At 34.9% G+C, this 11,930-nt stretch overlaps 1 long non-coding RNA gene across 1 annotated transcript; it reads left to right on the top strand.

The window, feature by feature from the left end:
- Positions 1–3,748: 3,748 nt before the first annotated feature.
- On the top strand, positions 3,749–9,796 carry LOC149791024 (uncharacterized). Its single transcript, XR_016423650.1, has 4 exons — positions 3,749–3,906; positions 4,574–4,729; positions 6,021–6,047; positions 9,676–9,796. It is a non-coding gene; the product is annotated as an uncharacterized LOC149791024 (long non-coding RNA).
- Positions 9,797–11,930: the final 2,134 nt, after the last annotated feature.

Genomic DNA, 11,930 nt, shown 5'->3' with positions numbered 1-11,930 from the left:
CAATTAGTCTTCTGTATTGTAACAAACTTTTAACTCTAATCTTCATGTGCGTCCTGGAAAAAACATAACACTATTTTTAACAAATAAATAGATCAAACGTCATCTATATTAGTCTTAATTTTAAGTATATACATAAAAGAATTGATTGGTCAATTAAAGATTTTATTATCAGTGAACCAAATTTGTGTTTGTTGAAATTCACTATTCATTATAATTGTTCGAAATTACGTACCTACGTATGCACTACGTACGTACGTATGTATGTATGTATGTATGTGTGTGTGTGTGTGTGTGTGTGTGTGTGTAGGTAAGTAGGTGCGTACGTACGTACGTACGTACGTAGGTTGGAAGGTAGGAAGGTAGGAGGGTAGACCGGTAGGTACTGTTACGACTCCATGGTCTAAACTTTGTGGTAGAAAGAAACAAAAACGACATGTCTTTGTAAAATGTAACAAAATGTTTATTCCCCTCGAAAAAGTACAAAATAAAGTAAAAATTTAAAAGGAATTTACGATGTTATGTATTAATTCCCGAATAATCCTGAATTTTGTATCACATGTTTGAAATGTATATAATTTTCGGAATCAAATCCAATTGTAATGAAGTTCTCATTTAACAATGGTCTTTAATGAGTTGATGTACCAGTAGTTTGGATGTGCATCAATGATAAAATCTAGAATGTATCTGGATGGGTCCTCAATAATCCCAAAGTATCAAAGAGCACAATGTAATTCCAGTAAATAATTTAAATAGACAATTCCTCTTAAATTATATCTAAACACAACAAAAAGTGATTGCACAGCATGCTTTGGATGTCGGTCATTTTCAATTAAGCATTCCATCAAATATTGTCAGTGAGTTCGCTTCATGAACATATAAGATCGTAAGTAAGGCTAGGTCCTGAACTAAAACTCAAACAAACATCTTGAAACAGTGATAAGTCAGGTAGGCCAGAACTCTACCCACAATCACAGATAAAGCTCATGCACACAATATAAATTAAAAATAAATAAACCATTATATATAACATTCTTTCTTACATATACATATTCATGTAAACATGCGTGCAAAGTTCATGTACACCACGAGAAATGATTTTATATGATGTGAAGAGAGCATCTACCTGTACATGTGCCCATAGCAGAAATACTGTAATAAAAAATAAGGTGGGTATACATGTATATTATTTCCGTGGGTATAGTAAGGACTGTTCACCTTCTCCTAGTTTATTATTCTGACAATTAAAAATGAACATAGTTGCAATTTTCAAGTGCTTAGACATAGTTCTGCTATGGAAAATATACTGTTGACTAATTAATACAACGTAAGTCCCTAATTGAATTAGCAAATTATAAGAATATGCAAACTACTTATAGAGTAGGATGTCACATGGGAGATCTTCCGTACAACTTAGCTCGATTTAGATTTTGATTTCTGATACTAGTGTCGGAAGTAATCATGGTGTTTTTTTATATGTACTATCTTATGATCGTGCAATAAAGATAACGCAAACTAATCGAACCCAGACAAACCTTTTTTGAGCAATGTCTTTGTGTTCAACAGGTTGAATTAATCCAATAACCCAGTTCCCCGTCATTTAGCTGGCGGAATCTTAAAACCACACACACACACACACACACACACACACACACACACATAGGCTGGTAAACGGGCATTTAGTGTCCACTAATACTCTTAGAATGCCCCAATCCTCTTATATATGATCCTCATTCCAATCCTATTATATATGACCCTCGTTCCAGTTCTTATATATATATACCCTAGTTCCATTTCTTACACGCTTTGGAAAATGTTATCTAAAAATATTGGTCAATACCTTGGTCTTTTCATACCTTGATACAAACGATCTTACTCAGCTGTCGTTTATTTCCAACCGAATTAATACAAATGGACAAACAATTACGCACTTGCTTTAAATGATGTCGTTTATTTCCAAACGAAGTAATACCAATGGACAAACAATAATGAACTTGCTTTAAATGATATCGTTTATTTCCAACCGAAGTAATACCAATGGACAAACAATTATGTACTTGCTTTAAATGATGTCGTTTATTTCCAAACTTAGTAATACCAATGGACAAACAATTATGTACTTGCTTTAAATGATGTCGTTTATTTCCAAACGAAGTAATACCAATGGACAAACAATTAAGAGTAAAAATGGCAGACTTACTTCCGCAAGGTTTTCGTTTTTCATTACAAAATAAATAAGTACATAGATATTCTTCAGCAAGCTTAAGCAGTCCTTGATAGGCAGTCTATGCATCTTCTCGAGTTTATATTTTATCTTATTAGCAATATTGCAAAACCCTCAAGGATAGAATCATACTTTAAAACGGTCAGAAAGGATAATTTTTATCATCTATCATAGATGATACTTCAGTAAATATAAAAGGAAATATGCGTTACAACTCTTAGAAATTTAGAAGTGTTTGACACGCAGCATTGTTAACATTCGCACGAAAGGTTACAACCTTTGAAACACATTTAAAGTATGCATGCTACCAGATGTATTATTTATAAATTTATTGTGGTACTTATTCCATTCTCTCAAAATGGTTTATTGTGTATAAATAAAATCAAATGAAATATAGAACAACCCAGATTTAAGCTTCTTTAATAATTAATATCTAGTAATAACCTTCAATGTTACGTAGTCAAAGCATGAAAATGGTACTAAATAAAGCAAGTTTGTAAACTTAGAATATTGGCTGATACTAACAAAGATAACTATGTGATCTGCACCATACACTAGTACAGAAAAGATTTGAACGGCAAATTCATCTCTTTGAGATATTTCACAGTACTTCGCCTTATTAAAAATGAAATTTTATTTCACAAGAGCCTTTATTTCTCCCATAAAGAGTAAAATAGTTGTGTTTCTTACACGCAGGAAGGTCAAGTTATGAAGCCTGACCGTTCCCGTGTGGCTTAGTGGTTAGAACGTCCGTCTCGGATGCGGCAGGTCGCGGGTTCGAGCCCAGGCCGAGTGATAACAAACAAAATGTAACAATGGTACGAACAGCTGCCTTGCTATGTGCTCAGCATTAAGACGTTAGTGTTAGAACTGTTCGGCCTGGTGTCAAGATAATGTGACTGGGTGGGACAGCATACTATATGTCTGCGGCATGATGCCCCAGTGCTAGACATCACTATCAACTGCAACACTGAATACATCGTAGGGAAATGACTGAAAAATTGTTAAATTTACGTTACTAATCCAAATACACTAACACACTCAAGTTCTGACTTCCCCGGAAGTTGAGAAATGGTAGTTATCATATTTTACACGTAAGCTGTATTTCGCTCAATCATTTGCAGATTTGCATTCTATTCTAGTACATTAACTCATTAATTGTAGCATTGCCTGCAATAGTTAATTTAAGACACAATACTTATGTATATAACTTTTTAATAGAATTACCGAGCTCTATAATTAATCCGTAGAGAGGTTTCCTATGATATGCCTATTGGACTCCAACTTTCTAAGCACTATATATTCCCTTAAACAAAACACATTTAAATAACAAAGCCTGCTATTACATTGTTGATGTCACACTTTGTGTGATGTTGATTCACCCTAAACAGATTACCCTGACATGTAGAACTTGCAACAGCCAGGCCCTAAACCCCATCCAGGAAAGTTTCATGATTTTCAGTCACATCTTGATTGAAAAACGGGGATGAATTCCTGACTTAGCCGCCATAAGCATGCTTAAACACGACCCTAGTCTGGTCAATAGGTAATGTGATAAGCTCGCCTTAGGTAGTCAGTATATCATCACTAGATAGCGAAAAATTGGAATTGTTTACAAGCTTGAATGGCTAAGCAAATAGTACAGCTGTTTGTGACCATTTGTTTCACACGATTATGCCTTTCAGGTAAGTAAGCTCAGAGGAATATAACTTAAGTAAAAAATATTAACATTTGTAAAGTTTATCTAGACTCATACGTGTACAGAGCCTGTACGTGTGTGGCTCATTATATGAAAAGATTTGCCTTATCGTCTGTATATAGTAACAAATCTGGCCTGTCTTTGGTAATGGGAGATGAAGTCCCCAGTCGAAGAGACTAGTTGCAGATAATAGTGTGTTTAACCACGTTTCTTTACTTAATCAGAAGTCTCAAAATGTTTAAGTTCTATATTTCAAATGTGTTGCCATGAACGTCACGGTCAGGCGATACACCTATGTCCACTTTGCAACAGTTACAAAGCATAAAAACTGTAAAAGCCTACGTAAATGCTGGCGTGTTTTATCATTTTGGAAGAAACAAACAACGAACAAACAACAGTGATGACAAATACAGACTCCAACTCCTGTGGATCAGAATCTTTATCAGTATCAGATGTGAACTAGGTAGTATTAATTTCTAACATTACCGTATCTGACTGCTTAAGTAAAACTACCATATACATCCATGTCTCTTGTCTTAATGATAATCAGTATTTATACAATATATTGGCGGGAAATCTTAAGCATTAATATGACGGCAAAACATACATACATAGAAAAACCAATAGAATGTTCATGTAGTGCTTTCTTTTAGCCATTATTCCTACCACTACGGTCACGACTCCTGGCTGTCCTCCCGGTGGTAGTCGTGTACAAGACTGTAGGGTATTCCTCTGTGAGCATGGACACTGGCAGCCTTTTGAATTCACCCATACACTCGAGTGCTGTTTGAAGACCTTCTATCCAGCATGTAAGAATATACATGTATATTTTCATCGTATTCTATTAAACTGGTCATGCAAACACACACACACACACACACACACACACACATATATATATATATATATATATATATATATATATATATATATATATATATATATATATATCATGGCGGAGTCGATATATCCGTGATGATTAAATATGGAGCTGTTATAGTTTGACTGTTGCAATCATAATGTCGGCCTTTACAAAAAATGTACTCAGACGGGTAGCACGTTCCAGTTGCCATTATTCAGTAGGTTTTTCTTCCCTTGTGGGACAGGGAGTAGCTTAATTTTCCATAGCATTATTTTCGAATAAAAAATGTATCATTTATCTACATTTCTGCAGTTTCATAGAGAAGAATACTAACAGTCAGAAAAGAATTGATTACACCTAATGATTTATGGATAAAGATTACAAGATTTGTATAATATGACTTTAGTTAGTTTCAATTAGCAAATGCACAAAAAAAATTTTTAAAGGAAATTATGAAGACTTGGATTTCTCAATCAGGTTGATACTTTTGTCTAAAATTCGAATGAAAGGACATCCATTAATTACACGCATCTGATGTTCCCCTTAATTGTTTGGACTGGCATAACACAAGGGTAATATTACAATTTGTGTTTAGGCTGTATCAACGATTTACCGAATATACTCATAGCCACTGTAATTGTCGCTGTTACCCTTCGTGTGTATATATATATATATATATATATATATATATATATATATATATATATATATATATATATATATATATGCATGCGGTAGAAGTTGGCACATTCAAGTAAGATAACCATTCTGGGGCAGTGAAATGACGTGGGAACTAAAGTTTTCTCTCTCTCTCTAGATTTACCAAGTCAAAAGCGCTTTTGTTATACATACTTAAACATAGCTGTGTTGTACATGTGTAATACGACGAATTATGTCCCCCACTTATTGTAGTCTCCGCAAGGCAATGGGTGTCAGGGACCGAACAAGAGTTACCAATAATCTCCATCGAGTTCACTGTTTAAATTGGCTTATTTTCGTTCTAATTTCCACCCTCTTTTTCTCCGCTACACTGCTCAACCCCACACTTACTTGGATTTGCGTTTAAGGAAATGATGTAGTGTGTCGCTTCTATAGAACTGTTTTGCAAGATATAAAATCAAAACATTTGCTTTATAAGAGCAGCAGAGGATGCATTGATAGTTTTAGGGATTATGTTTATTATGTTATTACCTCTAATGATCATGTCGTTATTATTATTATTATTATTATTATTTCAGGCGCATCATGGGGCATAACACCTTCAGGTAAACTAAAGACGATACATTATTAGTTAACAATATAATCGATTTTAAAATTGAACGACCACGTAGCCTTATTGGCTCCCTAATAGGTAATGCTGATCAATGGCTACAGACAACGCATTTTCGACAGAAAATCAAAATTATTCTTCCTATATCTAAAACATTACTTTTCTGAGGCAATAAATACTTTGGCCATATTAATATGGTCGGCTTATACACTTTTTCATTAAGTTCGTTTTGTATTTAATTCTAAAGTTTGTTTATCCACGTGAAAAATGTCAATTTTGCTTGTTTGTAACAAATACAACATTTCTGTTTCTTCGCTTTTAGCTGTGATCCTAAATCTATATACGATGGCATTCTATACATTGGTCATCATTCATCCGTTAATAAAAAGCTTGTAGCCGCACTCCTGTAGGATGATTGCCATGAAACTGTACACACATATTTGTCGTTAGGTCAAGTTGTTCCTAAATGAAAATGGTGCCTTTCGAACATCCAATATGGTTACATTGGTAGCCAATTTGTTACAACTACTCCTCCTGAAAGAACGGTCGTATCGATATGGTGCTTTCATGAATAGAACTTATATAAAGACTAGTTGGCTCTAAAAAAAAGATTGGTGACAGTTTGATATCAAATATGACCGCCTTGACGATCATCTGGAAAATTAGTTATTGCTCATCTCCTGAACGAGCGGTCATCCTGAGAAAATAAATTCTATAAAACAAATCTGGTTATCATTCCTTCTCTGAACTGATAGTCGTAGCGACAATGCGGTCTTCACTATAAAAATAAGTCTTATAATATTTTGTTGCCTCTAAACAAAGGTGGTGCGGACCATACCGCTAGTAGGGTCGCCAAGATAGCCGTCCTGAAAATAAATTGTGTTATCACGAATTGTTCCTAACAGATAGTGATAGAAATGTTGGGTTTCCACTAAAGAAAGAACTTCGTCTAAATTCTAGCTGCTCAAAAGTTAAATGGTGCTGATCAGACTTCCAACATGATGGCTATCGCAGCCGTCTTGCAAATCTCATTACTTTTCTTTCCACCAAAACATTTTTCACTAAATGTAACAGCCTAAATGTAAAAATATTACGATAGCTATCTCTCTTGAAACAAAGGTCTACCGTACTTTTAAGCTCTTCTTTATTGCTGTTCTTATATTAAAATGATGCTGATCCCATAAAACAATTACTCCCTGAATGGTTATCGTGAAAGTTAATGAATGGCTCATTCGCATAAAACAAATGTCGTATCAATTGGGGGTGGTGTGTGTGTGTGGGGGGGGGGGGTGTGTGTCTCCAAAACACTTAAGTGGTATGCAACTGATCTTGTATTACGATGGCGCTCATCTAATATTTCATTAGAATACCGTAGTGACTATCTCGAAAGTATTATTATCACTCCTCCTCTTGCACGTATGGAGACAATGACAAAGAGTTTCACGAAAGCGCTTACTGCAATATTTACTTCTCCTTTTGCACGGATGGAGACAATGACAAGGAGTTTCACGAAAGCGCTTACTGCAATATTTACTTCTCCTTTTGCACGGATGGAGACATTGACAAGTAGTGTCACGAAAGCGCTTACTGCAATATTTACTTCTCCTTTTGCACGGATGGAGACATTGACAAGGAGTTTCACGAAAACGCTTACTGCAATATTTACTTTGTTCTGAATGAATATGATGCCGATCTAACATCCTACACTTTTGTATAAGAGCTTGAAAACCCAGTTGACCTTACGTCGATTTAAAGTTGACTGCTTACATATTTGTATTTCATTGAGCTGATGAACATGGTGAATTGTGGAAATGTGGTGGTGGCATACAATACTTCTCTTAATTATTATTGTAGTTTAACCGAAGTTTGGATCCTGCTAAATATGAATAAAACATTGGATGACAGATTGTCAGTCTTCTGCATCATCGTTTAGGAGAGCGACAGAACGAATTTAGAACGCAGCTAATACTGACGATATGATGTATAATTTCATATTGGTTTTCTACACTTTTTGTAGCATATTTTTATAGTCCCAGATTCTCGAATCTAACAACTTTTCTTCAACAACTAAATCTCTTGATCTCGATTAGATTTCAACAAAATCTATCATGCTGGTTGATATTTATGGAACCTTTGCTAAGTTTATTTGTCAGTATTTAGTCATCATTCTTAGCGTAGGTCTGGTCCCTGATTTTAAGGACAAATTCACTTTTTCTTCACAACAATTGCCTTCAGTAATACTGAATTTCAGCCAGTATCACATACTGCTTAAGGGGCGCTCACCAGTTATTATGTACGTTTGAGAGAGTCACGTATGTTAAGATGAAGTTGTTTGCATTTAAAACATGCACAGTGGAGAGAAAGTTGTTGGCATACCTCTATGCTGCTTTGATGTAATGTGGCTGACATTTCTTTGGATATTGTACTTTTGGAAACTGTAAATAATCTAAGCACACTGCTAACTTCAATAACTGCTCCCTTGTGCTCCAAAACTCAGCCTGAATTTGTCTAAAGGTGAGTACACTATCCTTAACAGCTATTAAAGTAGGGAAAATGAATTTTGCTAGACTAGACGATACGTGCTTCTGAAAGTACAATGAATGAATTACCAAACACATAAAATGTAAAAACAAATGTTATCAGCTCTTTTTTTGTTATACAATTTACCTCTGAAGTTCAGGAAGTGAAAATGACCAAGTAGAGCTAGCACTTTTTTGAACTGCACATCTGGAGTAAGACCAAAGCTGCATACCATATAATCTTTATTACAACCATCAATCATACACCAAAATAAAGGGAATTAAAGGTTCTTTGAACAATATCTAAGATATACAAGGTCTTTTTTAAATAGCCAGTATAACCAGCAAGGAAATCCAAGGAAATTCTTTTCCTTAAAAATTCTAACCTTATGCAAAATATGAAACTGTAGAGCACCACCTGAGGTGGCCCTTAGTGGAGTCTGGTTGTTAGCGTTCTACATCATCGTTTTACTAGAATTATTACCCTTGATTATTGGACCCACCCAATTCGTGTCCGCACAATGATTTGATTCAAATCTCTTATGGCACGATTCTTGATATTTACAAACTTCACCAACAGCATTCTGCGTTATCGTTCGGCTCAGTTATGGGCCTTGATGGTCAGACTTGTATAGTTTTCTTCGATATTACATTGTACTGGATTAAAAAAAAAAAAAAAAAAAAAAAAAAAAACATGGTATGAAGCATGATTTTATTAAGACAAAGCTGAGGTCGATTTTGAGCATTCTGCTGAACTAAAGTCCCTGTCACAAACAGCAAGTTTCATTTCCACACAATAACTCCCTTAACTATTATCTGGATTTAGACTAAATTTTGTGGCAGATCAGTACTGCTTAGGCTAAAGGAAACCAGGGAATATCAACTCCTGGAATCTGCTTATTACCAAGTTTAGTATAATGGGAGTTTATAAACAATGTCCCAGATGGTTTAAATGTTTGGCATTTAGAGCCAATAGGAAATAAAGCAATAGTGCCTTCAACGGAATGTTGCTTTCTATTAGCTTACTTTTCATCCTTTCCTATTTTGACAAGAAATACTGTCACTACTGCTTGCATTTCATATGACTTTTTTTTCCTTTTCCAGCTTTCATTGGGAGAAAGTAATAACCACGTGCAGGCCCTTGACATCTTATGAGATGGTGCCATATTGAGACTTGTCTCGTCATAAAACTCTAATAAAATTCTCAATAAAAATGATTTCAGTTCTGCATTGTGGCTTTTACTTATTTTTGAAAACATTTTCCTCAACGATGTCGAGAACAAATTAACCTATTATATTATTATATTTTTCTTACTCATCCATATACAGAAGATAGAGAGAGATAACATGTCTTTCTTCCTTCAAAGACATTTTGTCCTTTAAATCAATTTCCAATACCAAACAAAATACCCCATATCTGTGTCATAGGATAAGCTAAGAGCTTTGGGAAAAATAATGTACCAAAAATAAGTATTGTTTCTGCAATATGGCACATAAGGATCGAAACCTTTGTTTTCAACACCTGCTTCTCAACAGCCTCTTAGCATCATTATCTTTATGATTGCTAAAAAATATTATAGAACAGCACCTACGCTATGAATTGGGGATGCTTGGAGCTATTTGTAGTCAGTTATATCCATAATGTTTGGTTCCATTATTTCCAGAATGGATTGGACAGATAGAATGTCTAAAACAAACATATGTGAACATAACAGGACGTGTGGACATACTGGATCCAAAAGATGCAGACAAAAAGGAACGAAAGACTAGAAATGGGTGTGATGGAGTCAGAAGGTATAAAAAAATGTAAAATAGTATTTATTGAAGCCATTAGACCAATACATGCTACCAATACAGTATCTTAATGAAGCCATTAGACTGGTATATGTTACCAATACAGTATATTAATAAAGCCGTTAGACCAGTACATTTTACCAATACAGTCTCTTAATGAAGCCGTTAGACTGGTATATGTTACCAATACAGTATCTTAATAAAGCCGTTAGACTGGTACATGTCACCAATACAGTGTAGTAATGAAGCCATTAGACCAGTACATTTTACCAATACAGTCTCTTAATGAAGCCGTTAGACTGGTATATGTTACCAATACAGTATCTTAATAAAGCCGTTAGACTGGTACATGTCACCAATACAGTGTAGTAATGAAGCCATTAGACCAGTACATTTTACCAATACAGTATCTTAATGAAGCCGTTAGACTGGTATATGTTACCAATACAGTATCTTAATAAAGCCGTTAGACTGGTACATGTCACCAATACAGTGTAGTAATGAAGCCATTAGATCAGTACATGCTACCAATACAGTATCTTAATGAAGCCGTTAGACTGGTATATGTTACCAATACAGTATCTTAATAAAGCCGTTAGACTGGTACATGTCACCAATACAGTGTAGTAATGAAGCCATTAGACCAGTACATTTTACCAATACAGTATCTTAATGAAGCCATTAGACTGGTATATGTTACCAATACAGTATCTTAATAATGCCGTTAGACTGGTACATGTCACCAATACAGTGTAGTAATGAAGCCATTAGACCAGTACATTTTACCAATACAGTATCTTAATGAAGCCGTTAAACCGGTATATGTTACCAATACAGTATCTTAATAAAGCCGTTAGACTGGTACATGTCACCAATACAGTGTAGTAATGAAGCCATTAGACCAGTACATTTTACCAATACAGTATCTTAATGAAGCCATTAGACCGGTACATGTTACCAATACAGTATCTTAATGAAGCCGTTAGACCAGTACATGTTACCAATACAGTGTAGTAATGAAGCCGTTAGACTGGTATATGTTACCAATACAGTATCCTAATAAAGCCGTTAGACTGGTACATGTCACCAATACAGTGCAGTAATGAAGCCATTAGATCAGTACATTTTACCAATACAGTATCTTAATGAAGCCGTTAGACTGGTATATGTTACCAATACAGTATCTTAATAAAGCCGTTAGACTGGTACATGTCACCAATACAGTGTAGTAATGAAGCCATTAGACCAGTACATGCTACCAATACAGTATCTTAATGAAGCCGTTAGACTGGTATATGTTGCCAATACAGTATCTTAATAAAGCCGTTAGACTGGTACATGTCACCAATACAGTGTAGTAATGAAGCCATTAGACCATTACATTTTACCAATACAGTATCTTAATGAAGCCATTAGACTGGTATATGTTACCAATACAGTATCTTAATAAAGCCATTAGACTGGTACATGTCACCAATACAGTGTAGTAATAAAGCCATTAGACCAGTACATTTTACCAATAAAGTCTCTTAATGAAGCCGTTAGACCGGTATATGTTACCAATA

The sequence above is a fragment of the Sinohyriopsis cumingii genome, chromosome 10, assembly GCF_028554795.1.
Source record: "Sinohyriopsis cumingii isolate HCF-2022 chromosome 10, ASM2855479v2, whole genome shotgun sequence".
Taxonomy (NCBI): Eukaryota; Metazoa; Mollusca; class Bivalvia; order Unionida; family Unionidae; genus Sinohyriopsis; species Sinohyriopsis cumingii.
The sequence above is the reverse complement of the archived record's forward strand: the minus strand, read 5'-3'. Positions and strand labels throughout refer to the sequence as shown.